We start from the raw sequence: 16,723 nt of genomic DNA on the forward strand, positions 1-16,723 counted from the left end.
ATATATATATATATATAAAACATACAAACCTCCAACAGTCAGGATCGATCAGGTATACATAAAGAAGAGGGCGTCATTAAGCATTCCTTAAAGCACGTAAAACAAGTGTTACCATGAAAGCAAAACCCTATATAATCAATTTATTTCTTTTTTCCTTATATATATATATATATATATATATATATATATATATATATATATATATATATATATATATATATATATTATTGACTGGTTGGTAAGGTTATTTAATGTATGTATGACTCATGGTGAGGTGCCTGAGGATTGGTGGAATGCGTGCATAGTGCCATTGTACAAAGGCAAAGGGGATAAGAGTGAGTGCTCAAATTACAGAGGTATAAGTTTGTTGAGTATTCCTGGTAAATTATATGGGAGGGTATTGACTGAGAGGGTGAAGGCATGTACAGAGCATCAGATTGGGGAAGAGCAGTGTGGTTTCAGAAGTGGTAGAGGATGTGTGGATCAGGTGCTTGCTTTGAAGAATGTATGTGAGAAATACTTAGAAAAGCAAATGGATTTGTATGTAGCATTTATGGATCTGGAGAAGGCATATGATAGAGTTGATAGAGATGCTCTGTGGAAGGTACTAAGAATATATGGTGTGGGAGGCAAGTTGTTAGAAGCAGTGAAAAATTTTAATCGAGGATGTAAGGCATGTGTACGTGTAGGAAGAGAGGAAAGTGATTGGTTCTCAGTGAATATAGGTTTGCGGCAGGGGTGTGTGGTGTCTCCATGGTTGTTTAATTTGTTTATGGATGGGGTTGTTAGGGAGGTGAATGCAAGAGTTTTGGAAAGAGGGGCAAGTATGAAGTCTGTTGTGGATGAGAGAGCTTGGGAAGTGAGTCAGTTGTTGTTCGCTGATGATACAGCGCTGGTGGCTGATTCATGTGAGAAACTGCAGAAGCTGGTGACTGAGTTTGGTAAAGTGTGTGAAAGAAGAAAGTTAAGAGTAAACGTGAATAAGAGCAAGGTTATTAGGTACAGTAGGGTTGAGGGTCAAGTCAATTGGGAGGTAAGTTTGAATGGAGAAAAACTGGAGGAAGTAAAGTGTTTTAGATATCTGGGAGTGGATCTGGCAGCGGATGGAAACATGGAAGCGGAAGTGGATCATAGGGTGGGGGAGGGGGCGAAAATCCTGGGAGCCTTGAAGAAGTCGAGAACATTATCTCGGAAAGCAAAAATGGGTATGTTTGAAGGAATAGTGGTTCCAACAATGTTGTATGGTTGCGAGGCGTGGGCTATGGATAGAGTTGTGCGCAGGAGGGTGGATGTGCTGGAAATGAGATGTTTGAGGACAATGTGTGGTGTGAGGTGGTTTGATCGAGTAAGTAACGTAAGGGTAAGAGAGATGTGTGGAAATAAAAAGAGCGTGGGTGAGAGAGCAGAAGAGGGTGTTTTGAAATGGTTTGGGCACATGGAGAGAATGAGTGAGAAAAGATTGACCAAGAGGACATATGTGTCGGAGGTGGAGGGAACGAGGAGAAGTGGGAGGCCAAATTGGAGGTGGAAAGATGGAGTGAAAAAGATTTTGTGTGATCGGGGCCTGAACATGCAGGAGGGTGAAAGGAGGGCAAGGAATAGAGTGAATTGGATCGATATGGTATACCGGGGTTGACGTGCTGTCAGTGGATTGAATCAGGGCATGTGAAGCGTCTGGGGTAAACCATGGAAAGCTGTGTAGGTATGTATATTTGCGTGTGTGGACGTGTATGTATATACATGTGTATGGGGATGGGTTGGGCCATTTCTTTAATCTGTTTCCTTGCGCTACCTCGCAAACGCGGGAGACAGCGACAAAGCAAATATATATATATATATATATATATATATATATATATATAAGATTTAAACCTGCACATACCGCCAAATTCTAAACGTAAACATACAAACACACATACACACACCGGCCTCTTTAATTGGCAAATGCATCAATAATCCAGCGAGCGAGAAGGTTCAAATTTAACCACTTTTATAACCTAATTCGCCCTAATTAAACCGTGACCAGCATTTTCTACCCTGCCCCAGACCCCCAGTACTATTGCACCAATTGATCCCCGGCCTTGTGTGCTCCTTCAGGGAGAACACATCTTCACCTCAGAGGAAGATCAAACCTTCTCCTTCCAGGGAGATCAAACCTCACACCTCTCAGGGAGACCAGGCCTCCGTCGCCCTCTCAGGGAGACCATGCCTCCGTCACCCTCTTAGGGAGACCATGCCTCCGTCACCCTCTCAGGGAGACCATGCCTCCGTCACCCTCTCAGGGAGACCAGGCCTCTGTCACCCTCTCAGGGAGACCGTGCCTCCGTCACCCTCACAGGGAGACCAGACCTTTTCTTCTGCAGGGAGACTAAGCTTTAACCTCTCAGGGAAACCAGGTCTTCTCTCAGGATGAACAAACCTCCCTCTCCTCTCAGGGAGATCAGTCTTCGTCAACTCAGGGAGGTTATACCTCATCCTGGGAGACCAAACCCTCCTCTGTGGGAGACTAGGCCTCTTCCTCTCGGGTATACCGTCACTACCCTGAACCTCAGGGAGACTAGGTCTCCTAGTGATCCCAGGCCTTCACTCAGGGTGAACGTCTCCTCCACGAGACACACCACGCCTTCCCTCAGAGGCAGCGTTCCCTCACCCTCTAAGGGAGACAATGCCTCCTCCCTAGATCAGGCTTCCTGCTCTCTGGGAGACCGGACCACCCCCAACCCCCACCCCAGGGAGACAAGCCTCCCCCTCCTCCTCCCAGGGAGGATTATCTGCCGGTGTACGATATCCACAGCTGATCCAGCGACGTCACCGACTGGATAATATTGGATTACTCTGGATCCGTTGCATCGGTCCCGGCATCACGACACCAAATTTGTTAAAGGGGGGGGGGGGTCTTGATCTGTCTCTCCCTGGGATAAAAAATATATACATTATCTATCACCAGTGAGGCTGCGAGTTTATCTACTTACGAGCCGAAGATTCTAAGGGGAGTAGGAGATGGGGGGGTGGTAAGGGGTAGGTATATCTAACGTATATACGGTATATCTCAAAATATAAACAATGGGAGGACGAAATGCTGTGGGGGCTCTGTTCCTGTGGGTGCCGCCCTATGCATCGGCCCCGCCCCCACCTGGCCGCTCGGCCAATCATGATACCCGTAGCACTCCGGTTCCGCCCCCTCGCTCGGCTCTCAGATCTCTCCCCTCCTGGGCCTTAGGGGACGACTAGCACACGGGCCACAGGCACTGCTCTCTGCTTCCACATCTCCAGCCATTCTTGCATCAATTTTCTTCTGTACTACTGAATTTTGCATGCGAATTGTTGATACTGGAGGTCCCAATTCGACGGCAAAAACAGCCGCATGACGGGCGTTTCAGCTCCGATTCGTCATAGCGAGGTCAGCGTGTAAATGGATGAGGTAATTGAATTAGCGGACCAATCGCGTGGCCGAGCGTCCCCCCGGCCGCTGACAACAACCAATTAGAATGTTTTGTGCTGCACGCCAAGTCCCGCTACTAGCCCCAATACTCTCTATTTGTTATTTGTATATACATATAAATTGCAACGTTATTAATTAAAGTTTACATTTAAAGCGATTGTTTGATTCGGATTTCACTGTTTTACAAATTTGTAAACATTACATATATATACACACAAACACACAAACCACCAATTGTCTATCTGTGTGAGATAATTGAGGGGATTTTTAAATAAATTTTATCTTTTTTTTTTTTTTGGTCTTATTTCACAAGCAACTCATATCCAGTCAAAAAAAAAATCGCACGACGACGAGACCAACTGAACGCGCGTTAATACGCACCTGAAGGAAAAATACAGAGACCATACATACGTCCAAATCTGCGCCGGGGATCCCGTTCGAACGCACCCCGCCATTACAAGAACTAACCCGAAAAATAGAAAATATCTGGCAAAAATTTCTTATCTTTGACGAAAAGTTAACAACATGACTATGGAATTTTCAAAACTACAAAACTAAATTACAGACTGGATAATACACTTTATGTTCAGCTTTTATCATATTTTCCAGATAAAACATAAACCCCGTGTTTAAAGAATTATACTTTTTGTTGAAAGGTAAAATGTGCGGGTGTGTGTGAGGACGGATCTGCATACACACACATACATACATATATATATATATATATATATATATATATATATATATATATATATATATATATATATATATATATTACGGTTATTCTTATATAACTACCATTATTCGGGCCTATTAAGGATCTTCTCACAATTCCTTTAAGACCATCTTTTCGAACCCATTTTTTTTTGTATACACGCCCTTCCATACAGGATATAGGCACCGGCACTAGCAGAGAACCATCCGCTTATAATGAACAGTATCAGTTTCAGAATAATGACTGTAATTTCAGAGGACAGATAACGACACGTTACGGGATTAATCTGTCCTGAACGACCTATTGAAGCCTCAAGGTCGAATTCAGACCACATGGCACTTTTAAAGCCTTTTCTGACCTCAGACCTGAATTTGTAATTATGCAAAACTCAGATTTATTCTGATTTTTGCACATCGGTAAAAATCCTTATATATATACATATATATATATATATATATATATATATATATATATATATATATATATATATATATATATATATATATATATATATATTATACTTGAACGTCGTTTCCCGTGTTAGCGAGGTAGCGTGAAGGCAGGGAGCTTTTCATTGCTGGAGCCCATCTCCTGGACGTGTGTGTGTGTGTGTGTGTGTGTGTGTGTGTGTGTGTGTGTGTGTGTGTGTGTGTGTGTGTGTGTGTGTGTGTGTGTGTGTGAGTCCCTCGTCACTCCCACCTTTTCTTAGGTTTTCCTTTACGATCAGCAGCGTCAAGTATCACTATACATCAGAGGGCTGAACACTGCATTACGTGTGGCGTACCACAGGGTAGCAGCGACGCTGGCGTCTCTATTTCCCATCCCACCAACTCCCCCTTCCTCCATCCTCAACCGTCTGTTGATCCTACTGTTGCCAGTGTCAACAGATCTGTTGCCGAATTTAGAATCAATCTGTAACGTATCCTGGATGAGATTGAGGCGGAGGGAGAGGGGCATCGCATGCAAACGTAATCTCCAGTCATAAGAACTGGGAGATTATGTTTATCCACACGCTAAAATGATCGGCTGAGCTCCGGCTCACCTCCGTGCCATATTGCATCACGTGTCGCTCATGTATAACGACTCATTGCATCGATTAGGTAAGCGGTGGGGTAGCTACAGCACTGTATGCAATCCGTCGTGATGTATCCTACCGTATCGCAATGATCCATGAAAAAGGACACACACGCATACACATACACACCTACAAATACCCTGACAGAGTCACGGATACGTACACATCCCCCAACATACAGCACAAACATACACTCCAATACCAACATACACACATCCAGAAAGCTTTTGACACCGTCCCCTAATGGAGGCTGGTTAAATAAAAAGAAGGTGAGGGGAATCCAGACAACCATTCTTGGAAGACTCCCTCGGTGATTAGGGAAATTAACTATACAGAAGAGACCAAAGACAACAAATCAGAGGTGCGCCTCTCTTCAGACTGGGTTGAAAGTTAAACGGACGGTGTCTGGCTGGGCCCAGTCCTGGGGCTACCGCTGTTTATCGAACCATATTCAATTACGTTTGAGGATTCAGCAAAATACTCGAAAGAAGTTTGAAATGTTCAAGACTGCAACAGTCTATGATAACATATCGACATACTCAAGGTTAATGAAGGCCAACTGGACCAAATGGACACATATGGCGGTACACATTAATCAGACTACGCCTTGCCAGTTTGGTCTCCCTACATGAAGGTAGGCTGGTTGTCTGGGCTTTCGGCCAATCAACTACCAGGGTCAATAAGGCCGTCTGCGTCAAACTGCATCCACCAACGGAAAGTTCTTCAACACCTTTCAGGTATTAAGGATAATTCTAAGACCACATACACCCTCACTATGTACGTGAGCCTGGCGCTCATACAGATTCCCTGCAGAAGTCCAACTGCAGGCAGGAGCAAGTGTACATGAAGTAAGGGGACTGAGTTACAGGCAGAAAAGAGCACCAATATAGACCTCCTTACGCCAGAGAAGGAGAAAGTGGATGACATGGTTACGAGTTTTAGGTTCTTAAACTGTTGTGATAACGTTGATCACTTCCCTCAGACTGGGAGGAGACGAAGCGACTAAAAGGGCACCTCGAGACACCAAACAGGAGATATGGTAAAAGATCAGTCAATGAGTGGAAGAAAGTCATATGAAGAAAGATTACATGCAGGAGACATTTAAGAATTCAAGAGCAAGGTACGAGAGATTGGGAGATTTGGCTTCAAGAGGGTACAATATCATTTTCCCCTACGCACACAGACACACACACACATACACTCACACAGAGACACACACAGAGTCCACCCCCCCCCCCCCCCCTCACACAAATGGAGAGACACATGAGAAAGCTCAAGGTATATTCAAATTTGCCTCATGGGTGAACGCACATCCAAGTGTCCAGGGTTGTCCAGCCTCGCATATTGTCCACTAATATATTCGGGAACATACCCTCCCTCCTGTATATCAAGTACATCCCACTGTATTTCTCTCCCATTGTATATCTGTGATTTATTCTACAATAGAGAAGACACATTTCCCCGTTTTATCAACTTTGTAGTATGCTCAAATTTATTTTTCAGTGTAGCAAATATACCGCAATATATCCCTTAATAATTAAATAAGATCTAGAAATATACTCGTCCGTTCTGCATATCCAGAAATGTCCAACAATAATATACTTTACTATTGCGTTATACTCTTTCTTAATGAAGTTAACAACATATCTGGATGTATAGTGAGATTAACGTTCCTAAATCAGGCGAAATGGACCAAAGAGAAACATATGACCATTTCTCTGTAATCATAATTTAATCAATTAATTACCTGTTTGATTATCATGAGATCTTTGGACTTTAATTATGTATTAGACTTAGTCATCCAATCATTTTACTTCTATTCACAGCCTCATCTTCCTTCATCCATGTTCGTCCCCAATCCGCAACCTCAACTTGCCTAATCAAAGTCCTCACCCAATCCATCTCCCTTCCTTTAATCCATCATTCTACCCAATCCATTCCACCGGCCTACCGTACAATACCCGCAACGGCTTCTCAAAGATTAGCTAAGACACTAATTACAGAAGCATCAGAACCATGTAATTGCAGTAGTCTGACAAGCCCACCAGGTAGCTGACCTTCAACTACAAAACTACAGGGGTTACGTAAACTACCTACCTTTAGGGTATAGAGGCTTCGTAGGATACAGAACTACCGATAGATTCCATCATCCACCAGCCAAGCAACGTAACCAGCAACCTATACACACACACCTGTGATCCACTGTGTCCACACAGACCTGTGTATTGTCCAGCACAGCCTATACAAAGACCCTAACTATAGCATCTGCATAATCTGTAGCTGCACCCTACATAAATCATCACTACATGGCCTATATACGAAGCCTTTGCAACGCCCTAGAGCCTCTGTACACAGCCTCTACACCAACGTATACAGCCTATACATGGACTTGAATGGCTTATACATACAAACCTATAGCTATAGATCCTATATGGTATAGAAAACCCTATATACATAGCCTTCACAATAAGCTATCCAGGGCTCCGCATCCACCACCACCGCCACCACCACAACGGAGCATATGAATTAGAATTAGAATTAGACAAGATTCCGGCGAGACGAGGGTTACGCCGGAGAGAGAGAGAGAGAGAGAGAGAGAGAGAGAGAGAGAGAGAGAGAGAGAGAGAGAGAGAGAGAGAGAGAGAGAGAGAGAGAGAGAGAGAGAGGTTGAAGAGATGAGTGGGGTGCGGATGGGGGTCGGCGCCCCAGGGTCTGGGAATTAATTCTGGACGGTGTTGTGCCAGGGAGCTCATCAGGGCTGGAGGGGAGAGAGAGAGAGAGAGAGAGAGAGAGAGAGAGAGAGAGAGAGAGAGAGAGAGAGAGAGAGAGAGAGAGAGAGAGAGAGAGAGAGACTAACAAAGAATGATACAGAGTAACAACGCAAGGAAGAAATTAAAGAAAAGAGAGAAATGTACACAGAGTTAACGGAGAAGGAAGAGAAATTAGGAAAGACATCAGAGAACAGAAGAAAATGTCGAAAGAAACACTTCACAAAGACGAGAACAGAACTGTACATCAAAGAGGAATAAAGAAACAAAGAATAAGACCTGAAATTATATATATATATATATATATATATATATATATATATATATATATATATATATATATATATATATATATATATATAACGTACAAACCAAGAGCCAGGATCGAACCCGGGACCCCTGTATGTTCTTTGAAGGTGCGCCTTCATATGCACTTTGCTCGTGTATACATACATATATATATATATATATATATATATATATATATATATATATATATATATATATATATATATAATGAAAAATGAAAAACTAACTATTGAGACAAGTGTTCAATTGAACTCTTCCCATTTAATTTCGCTCAATCCTAATTCCTTCGTTTAGTGCAAATTTCTCTCACTTATCTTGACCGCAGCATATCGTAATGTATGTGGTGTGTTTATGCCAGGCAGATCATGTTTATCATTGAGGAAATACCGAATGACGTACATTATATGCAAGATCTCGAACATAGCTACAGTGGTTTCTGATCCCCGTGGCCAGGTGGTTTCTACATCAACGCTGTAGTTTTTTCACGCGGGTGGTACGCGTAGAGAACTTTGGTTCTCTAGGAGTGCCAAGTAGAGTCCTGTGTTCTACGGTGACAAGTTTATAATGCAACCCTGGGAGAGAGAGACTTATGGCCTCTATCATAGCTTTGGAGACCGGTACGGCTATGTTAGGCTCCTGTGGTCTCTAGTACAGCCTTCGGTAGCAGTCTATGGCTTGGCTATAACATGGCCATAATAGCCTAAAGCCTGGTTATATCTATCTTCAACCTTAGCATGTTTATAGCACATCCTGACGCGACTCAAAGAACGGGGGGGTTTCTGACATCAACCTGATACCCAAGAGTTCTCTATAGTAAGGCTAGCACTCAGCAGAATTCAAGCGAGATTCTGAAAACAGAGAGGTCTCGAGCGTTGGCTTGAAGCCCAATAGGTTTTCTACAGTCAAATCGATACCATCCAGGTTACACGACATACGAGAGGTTTCTACCGCGTATCTAGTGCCTAGAAATAATGGATAAAGCGTAGGTCGTAGCTGAGAGGTTTCTAGGATAAAACAGGTCTCTTAATGTGCCCCTAGTATGCAACAGGCTCCTAGCACGGTATGCCAAAGGTGATGAAAGACCAGAAGTCCACGATAGCGTCTATTAAAGACCTGGTCTCTGCTACAGCGCTAATGATGAAAAGGTTTCCAATATGAACTTTGTACTTACAATAGCGGGAAAGGTCTCTAGAAAACCCCCTCAAAAAAAACCAAGGCGTTGAAAACAATTATGTTAGCAATAAACAGGTTTATCATACTGATCCTGTGACCATGATAACGGGTCTCTAGAAACATCTATTAAAGACCAAGTGTTGAAACCGTCGTACGCAAATAATTAAGGAAAATTAGCAGGCCCCACAACATCCCTTTAATGTCACTGAAGTTTGGTCGAACCTAATCCTCTCTCTCTCTCTCTCTTTGTTTTTGTCCCTCACCACTCTCTCTCTCCTCTCTCTCTCTCTCTCTTGTTCGCCCTTATTTCTCTACTCTCCCTTTCGCTATTCTCTTTCTCTCTCTCTCCTCTTTCTACGTCCCTTCCCTCTCTCTCTCTCTCTCTCTCTCTCTCTCTCTCTCTCCCTTCGCCTGACGTTTCTCCCCTACGGTTTGCTCTCTCCATGGCCGGGGGTTGTTGAGCCCAAACAACTTGGCTTCAAAATAAGTGGTCCCAGTACCTCCTCTAACCAGAGGATACCCGGCACTTTACTTACCTGCAAATCAAAGTCGCTACTTTCAGACTTGGAACTAGATTCAGTGTTTTGAAATTCAGCGGCAGCAAGCGAGTGAGAATTAGAAGAGATACAAGGGGAAAAAAAGTTTACGTTATCTTTTAGCACAGTTCGACTTAGAATTGGGCGCTGCTTCAAGATTCCGAGGTGCTGCACAAGTTCAAAATAAAGGATGGAAATATGTTCAGTGGGAGAAAAAGAACGGGTTTTGGAGCCAAGAGAGGAAGGGGACAGTGAGCTGGAGTGAGGAGAGTGGAATTCTCGGCGTGTGCGTATCTAGGGTCCAAGGCTGAAGAAACACCGTCTCTGGAGACAGAAGAAAAAGGGATAGGTGATAGGAGAGAACCCAGCGGGACACCACCGTTAAGGAAGATAAAAGGGAGAGAGAGAGAGAGAGAGAGAGAGAGAGAGAGAGAGAGAGAGAGAGAGAGAGAGAGAGAGAGAGAGAGAGAGAGAGAGAGAGAGAGAGAGAGAGAGTGTGAGAGAGAGAGAGAGAGTGAAGGTCTGTCCACTAATGACCACTGCGATGGATGAAGGACTGGAGAGGATGCCGTGCTTCGAAGAAGAGGAAGCAGCAAAGAAGCACAATAGCCAACGCAAGGAAATCTGGAAAGCAAAGACTTTATGCCATACCTTGTTAAGTGCTTCTGGGAGGTTGAGGGCTGCAACAACACATTTACCACAATCCCTGAAAAGAAATGGACCGGCGGTGAGTTACACAGGAGTAATCAACAGTGTATATATATATATATATATATATATATATATATATATATATATATATATATATATACTGGCGGCGGGAAAGGACGAAGGCAGCATGTATGAATATGTAGATGTGTATGTATATGTATGTTTACGTTGAAATGTATAGGTATGTATATGTGCGTGTGTGGGCGTTTATGTATATACATGTGTATGTGGGTGGGTTGGGCCATTCTTTCGTCTGTTTCCTGGCGCTACCTCGCAAGCCCGGGAGACAGCCACAAAGTACAATAGAATACAAATAATATATACATAATGAGACAACCCTTGGAGGTATCTAACACAACCTCCTCACCCACGTAACAAGAGATATTGGACAACTAAAAAAATGGAGAATCTTAAAAAAAGAAAAAAAAAATCTGGTCATTCTAATAGAATATGTTAACAAGGAGAAATGCAACCAACTTGAAGCTGAGGTTTGGTTGTCCTTGGGGTTATATGTATACTTATAAACAAAAATGTATGTGTATGAATGAATGAGTACACACATCACATAAGAAAAGCAATTATATGCAATATATATATATATATATATATATATATATATATATTTTTTTTTTTTTTTTTTTTTCATACTATTCGCCATTTCCCGCGATAGCGAGGTAGCGTTAAGAACAGAGGACTGGGCCTTTGAGGGAATACCCTCACCTGGCCCCCTTCTCTGTTCCATCTTTTGGAAAATTAAAAAAAAAAAAAAAAAAAAAAAAAAAAAAAAAAACGAGAGGGGAGGATTTCCAGCCCCCCGCTCCCTTCCCTTTTAGTCGCCTTCTACGACACGCAGGGAATACGTGGGAAGTATTCTTTCTCCCCTATCCCCAGGGATAATATATATATATATATATATATATATATATATATATATATATATATATATATATATATATACAGACATACACATTAATATACAGCCTTCATCAGAGAGACGCAGATATAAACATTAACCTTCAGGAGTTTATATAGTGAACAAAAGCAGCGTAGGATCATTTCATTCCCAGCATGTAAGGAGTCCCAAAGTCCTTATATCCTACGAACCCAAGACATAGTCCACACCCCCCGCCACCATTTTTTCCTTGTCTCTTCTACCCTACTCTCAGACTCCATCTTTTTTTTTCCTTTTTTCCCCATCTTTTTTTTCGCTTTTCTTTCCGCACTCTGAAAAGTCGATGCCCATTGCTGTGTGGCTCGTAAAGTGGCAGTAACGCCGGGGGACGATAAGGCTCAAAGTTCCGGTGAAGGAGCGCCGTGCATTCGCCCCTTTCGCCAGGTGTCTTTAAGGGCGCATTTGACATTAAGCCGACAAGAGCTGAAGTCACTAGGGAGAGGGGAAAATGGAATTCATAATCTAATTTATGTGTCATAAAGACCTTCTACTTCCACGTGCCAGCCCGCAGTTGAGTCATGTGGAGGGAGGGGGAGGAGAGGAGAGGAGAGAGAGAGAGAGAGAGAGAGAGAGAGAGAGAGAGAGAGAGAGAGAGAGAGAGAGAGAGAGAGAGAGAGAGAGAGAAACTCAATACTTCTCTTCATCCCACTCATCACAACACAATCTTCATCATCACCTCTGAGGCAAGATACGAGGCGTGTTCCAGTTTTCGGAGCAACCTGACCCATCCTATCACACCCTAACCCATCTTAACACACCCTAACCCATCCTAACACACCCTAACCCATCCTAACACACCCTAACCCATCCTAACACACCCTAACCCATCCTAACACACCCTAACCCATCCTAACACACCCTAACCCATCCTGACACACCCTAACCCTTCCTAACACACCCTACCTCATCCTAACACACCCTAACCCATCCTAACACACCCTAACCCATCCTAACCCAACCTAACCCATCACAACCTACCCTAACCCAACCTAACATCTTCCTACCCTTTTCTGCCTGAGTATCTGTTGTGTTTTCTGTATTCCGTCCATCATTAAGTCTGCTGGCTTCTCAAGATTCGTTTCATTTAAGCGCTTTCTTCTGTCCTCATTACCTTCTCCTTTAATCATCGCCACCTACGCTACTCTGGGTAACTGAGCCTTCTTCACTTGCTACATCTAAGCGGTCATATCAACCGGGTTTTTATCATCATGACATCACCGTGCAAATTTCGATTCCCTTCTCTCGTGTCCTGCGATCATTTTGTATCTAATTCCAGAGTAGCATCATCCAGGGAGACATCCCGTTTTCTGTACTACAGTGAGGAGCAGACTCAAAATATCATTCTTATGTTCCATTCACTTTCCAGTTTACAGCTTTCACCCCATCCACACCCGCACTCCTCATTTTCCACCATGACTCACTTTCGTCCTCCCCCACCGCTCACTTTTATCCTCCTGACACCTCTCACTTTCACCATCCCCTCCCACTCACCGTCTCACCATCCCCAGCCACTCTCGCCTACACTCCTCACCCTCACCGGGTCACTTTCCTGCTCCTCCTCACCTCACCTTCCCCCCCACCCTCCCGTGTGCCACGGCTGGCTGTGAGCTTGTCAGGGCTAGACAGGTTAATGACAAACTTTTAGGTAGAGTCGCGGAGTTAATAGCAGACGAGGAGAGCCGGGTGCTTTCCTCAGTCTCAGATTGACTCTTTAAAAAGTTATTTCGATCCGTCCTTAGCTCCAGCCAAGCCGAGGGGGGCCGGCGGCGGCGGGCAGGATGGTCCTAGAGCCAGATGGATGGAAGTGAGGTGAGTGCTCCTGCCCTCGCTTTCTATTCTTTCTTTTTTTTCTTTCTCTCATTCACTCGGGTTGATTAAAGGAGAGAGAGAGAGAGAGAGAGAGAGAGAGAGAGAGAGAGAGAGAGAGAGAGAGAGAGAGAGAGAGAGAGAGAGAGAGAGAGAGAATCTCTAACTCGTCAACGTGTACAGGACTGTTCACAATACCCTCCCCACGTCGCGATGCTTCAACACAGGCCTCGCAGCGCCGTACATGAACACACCCTGCAGTACGAACCACCGCCGCTAATTTTCTTGATTTTTCACAACAAAACTCTTCCAGACGTTCATTAAACTTGGGAAAAAGTTGGTGAAGTCCAAGGCGAGTGGCTTCGCTTACTCTCTCTTAAGTTCTAAAGACGCGATACTGTCAATCTAAATTCCAGTCTCACAAATAGGTCCACACTTTTCGTATATTCCTCTGTACTCCTCGATTGTTTCTATTTTTTTTCTCCATATTCTTTATAAATTTATATAAATAGTTTTCAGCTTTTATACATATATCTATTTTTTTTAACAGGAAGCTGAAATACACGAATTCATATAAATAATGTACTAAGTTTTCAGGAATCTTTTTCATGCAGAAGAACGCTGAATAAACCATGAAGTTTCAGTGCTTTACAAAGCTCACAGAATCAAATCAAATCCATTTTCTTAATCATTTATGTCATATAAACATATTTTCTTTATCATATAAAGTATATTGGTGCATTTTCTTTACTATATACCGTATATTAGTGCACTTTCCTTATGCTGTAAATTGGTGCATCTTCTTTACCATATATCGTATATTGGTGCATTTCCTTTACTATATATCGTATATTGGTGCACTTTCCTTTACTATATATCGTATATTGGTACATTTTCTTTACTATATACCGTATATTGGTGCATTTTCTTTACTATATATCGTATATTGGTGCACTTTCTTTACTATATACCGTATATTGGTGCATTTCCTTTACTATATATCGTATATTGGTACATTTTCTTTACTATATACCGTATATTGGTGCATTTTCTTTACTATATACCGTATATTGGTGCATTTTCTTTACAATATATCGTATATCATTATTGTGAACACTTCAACAATAGACCCAGCAGAAAGTCTTTGAACATATTTTGGATTATCTCTGATGCATGTGATAGACTTCGAAATACGACTACCTTTAATTGTAAACGACCTTATACCTAACAATCGTCCAGCCTCGTTCCGTACGAGAACCTCAGAACAGTGGTTTGAGGCTCAACTACTTAGCCCAATCTAGCCTAAACCTAATCGGCACAGGCAAACCGAACCTAATCTGGCCTTAACCTAATCAGCCTCAGCTAACAGCTAACTTACCCTAATCCGAGTTATCTACCGAACATTTGTAGACTCAACGGTCTGACCCCAATCAGCATCAAGTTAACCTAATCTAAGCTGGCCTAATCATACTATCATTTAACATGATTAGTTGGTGGGTCGCGCCCAATCTCCAGCACTCAGAAAAACGTCGAAACAAAATTGAAAAAAAAAATCTAAATTGGCGAAATATTTTTCTCGTATCTTAATGAACTGTCCATTGGAAAAAAAAAAAATAAGTCTTGACTATCGTCTTCGGCATCTTACAGTTCCATGTGGCAACGCAACACCGGCGTCTGCTGCTGGTAGTAGGGTCAAGTGACCCTTCACTGAGGATCACTTGATCAAACCAGAGCTCTGCCGAGAACCGTTCTTGAATCTGGGGATCACCATTGCCCTCTTACATCCCCGTGCGTCTCCTGAACACCTTCGTGTAATGCAATTTATATGCAAATTGACATGTAGTGGTTTCCCTGTAAAGGATCGCACGCACGTAAGGATGTATTAACAAAATCGAGAGAGACAGACAGAGACAGAGAGATGAGTATCTGCGTGTTACGTGAATAGTGTGTTACACTTGTGTTGCCCCGTCTCTCGACCTTGTTCATTACAACGTGTCTTAACTTCCCGTATGGACGCATATACTTTACCCCAGTTTACGCCAGGTGACCATTCAAAGGAATCGAACCTGGGCACGTTCGACTGGTGGGTCGCAATGCTAAACGCTTAACCATGGAGGCTCGTGTTTACGTGTGTGTGTGCAGACTGGAGACTACACACGCCAAGATTCCCCACATCATACATGACTTAGCAGACACAAGAGCAACACAAGTGAGCCTATCCATGCAACATTCCACAAAGTATACCTAGCTTGACACAGACACACACACCAACAACAAACGAGACTGCCCCAGCCGGCACTAACTATACCTTACCAGTCCAACAATCTACACAGCTGAAGGCACCGGCCTTACTCCTCACCCTCAACGAACTCAAACTTCATCATGGGACACCAACACCCACACTCAACATGCTCTTCATGTAACACACAGACGAAAAATCCACAAACCACACCAACATCTTATACAGGCAACACCTAACACACAAGCTACACTTTACAAGAACTAAGCCCCACCACACCTTGAAATAGCTACACCACAGCCAAATCCCACTACACATACTTCACCACAGTTAGCCCAACTACACAAGATACCCCACAGCTAAGCCCCTCTACACAAGTTATACCAAAGCTCAGCTCCACTACCCAAGCTACACCCCCAGCTAAGCCCCACTACATAAAGCTTAACCATAAATAAACCCTACTATACCAAACGTAATCTCGAGAATCACATCAACAAAGAAAACGACCCCGTCTGTGCCCCGGCATCAGCGTCAACATCAGTGATCTGACCCAACGGTGTACCGGGAAGTTGCGCCTCTGTCATCCCAAGACACCGTCCGTCCCAGGCGTTTTATTTCGTGGCTCGGGAGCCCCGCCGCAGCGGTGGCCAGCTTCGGGACACCCCTCTAAGCACCGCAGGGCAAGGGTTAACACCTGTGAGAAAGGGTTCTGAGAACGGGTCGTTCTTATCGTCCGGGGGGAAAACACACTTCGCTGTTGAGAACGAACTTTACGAACGTTCTTTGACGACCGTGCCTTAAAAAAAAAAAAAAAAAGAGAACCCACTCACGCACATCCTTCATCTCCCTTAAAAAAAAAAAACGCTTATGAACGCCCTCAATAAACATCCCCTCGAGAAAGCACTCCCATACGCACGGCTTAACGAGTACTTTAAAGCCCCCAACCCTGCCGAGGAAGGGGGGTTAAGGTGGGGGAGTCGGGCATCGCCCTGCACGT

The 16,723-nt window shown here is 43.4% G+C and overlaps 1 protein-coding gene and 1 long non-coding RNA gene across 5 annotated transcripts in view; one reads left to right on the forward strand and one right to left on the reverse strand.

The window, feature by feature from the left end:
- The window catches only part of LOC139757266 (uncharacterized), a 191,374-nt gene that overhangs the window by 141,423 nt on the left and 33,228 nt on the right, over nt 1–16,723 (reverse strand). For all 3 annotated transcript variants that reach the window (XR_011714558.1, XR_011714556.1, XR_011714557.1), the window contains exon 3: nt 10,670–10,724. This is a non-coding gene — a long non-coding RNA (uncharacterized lncRNA). The remainder of the gene's footprint in view (nt 1–10,669; nt 10,725–16,723) is intronic.
- Nucleotides 1–16,723, forward strand: part of LOC139757265 (homeobox protein unc-42-like) — an 87,866-nt gene that overhangs the window by 49,034 nt on the left and 22,109 nt on the right. The gene's annotated exons all lie outside the window — the stretch shown is intronic.

Source organism: Panulirus ornatus, chromosome 25 (assembly GCF_036320965.1).
Source record: "Panulirus ornatus isolate Po-2019 chromosome 25, ASM3632096v1, whole genome shotgun sequence".
Classification (NCBI taxonomy): domain Eukaryota; kingdom Metazoa; phylum Arthropoda; class Malacostraca; order Decapoda; family Palinuridae; genus Panulirus; species Panulirus ornatus.